Consider the following 1684-nt stretch of genomic DNA (forward strand, 5'->3'; position numbering starts at 1 on the left):
AAGACATCTCTTTGATATCAGAATTTAATATTTCACAATTTGACATAAATTTAATCTTAGTGTTATTATCATAACAAAGGCATATGCAACCCAGAGTAATCTTGAACTTGTTTTGTAGTGGAGGATGAACTTAAACTTCTGATCCTCCTGTTCTCACTTCCTTGGTGAAAGATTACAGGAGTGTACCACCATACTGCTTTATGTAGTGTTAGGAACAAATCCTAGGACCCTATTGCTAGGCAAACAACTCTGTTAACTGAGTCTCACCCCCTGCTCCTCATTCCTTTTCATTCAGCTCTTAAAATGTTTTTCTTGATTGGTCTCTTTGGTGCCATGAGTCCGGACACAGTACTTCTCATGTGTAGGATGCAGTCCACATCCATCCACTCCTCTACAGCTGGCAATGCGTCTCAATGCCATTGAAACTCTCCCAGAGAAGTGTTTTCAGTTGTGCTGACTCCTCTTGTAAAGAGCCTGCCTTTAATTCAATTGCTTTTCTGGTTCTCCATTATTCGCCCTTACATGGTACCTCTTACAAAATGCTCTCTACCCACTAAACAAAGCTTAGGTAACTCTGCCAGGTATCCACGGAGGTTCATAATTTCTTCAAGTACCCACCTGCTAAAACTTTTATAAAGACTGAATGAAGGCACACATGTAAAGTATGTATCTATAAAGAGATGCATCCACATTTACTCTTACATTTATCTTGACACCTAGTACGAATTGCTGGCTTGTACCTCTGGCCACACTGGACACCCCACCTCTTGCTGGCACCCCCAGGGCCATATGTGATTCATACCTTTTTTCGTCAATTTAATTTCAGATGTTGTTTTTAATGTTGAAAGCTTTAAATATATATATTTGAAGTCTCAGGATTCTCATCTAGCAGACAGAAGAGAAGATGCAGCTGCCATTGCCCGGATATAAGAGAACGCACTTGTCATTGACTATGATTTACTGACTCACAACTGGGATTCATGCAGCTGCCATTGCCCGGATATAAGAGAATGCACTTGTCATTGACTATGATTTACTGACTCCTAACTGGGATTCACTGTTGTTACTACTGAGCAAGGGTAGAGTCTAAGTGCAGTGAAGCTCCTCCAGAGCATAATTTGCTATGGAATAGAGTTACTTTGCTGCGAGGCAAAGCTAAAAGGATGTGCAGTCTGTCATTTAAAGGGCAGCCACAATTTCTGTTCTTGTATCTACTACTAAATAAACAGTCATCACAAACACTTCATTGTACCCAAGAAAGGAAGGCACCCAGGTCATTCTTCAATAACTGAAGCTGTAAGAATAGAAGACAAAATGTCTGACAGTGAGAGGCTGGCATGGTCTTGAAAGGTTATCATCAAGTTATCAAATGTCAGTTTATCATTGCATACTACAAATTTGCTAGAGCGTGAGATGCTGCAATACATATGTTATGGGGTAATTTGGGGGCTGTATCTATTAGAGAAATATAAGGCAGTGATGCCTTACACTATCTCAATTTGATGACATGCTATAATTAGGTATGCCGATTGCTTATTGGGTAGAGAGTGCACGAGTGAGTGAATCGGAGTTGGCTTCATCACACAGAGTTGTTCCTGGCAAATGATTCAGGCACTAGAACCCCTGCTTTTTCAGCTGTAAGAATATTAATGCTATATATCTTAACAAGTAGTAAGGATAAACT

This window comes from Mastomys coucha, unplaced genomic scaffold (genome assembly GCF_008632895.1).
Source record: "Mastomys coucha isolate ucsf_1 unplaced genomic scaffold, UCSF_Mcou_1 pScaffold2, whole genome shotgun sequence".
Lineage (NCBI taxonomy): Eukaryota > Metazoa > Chordata > Mammalia > Rodentia > Muridae > Mastomys > Mastomys coucha.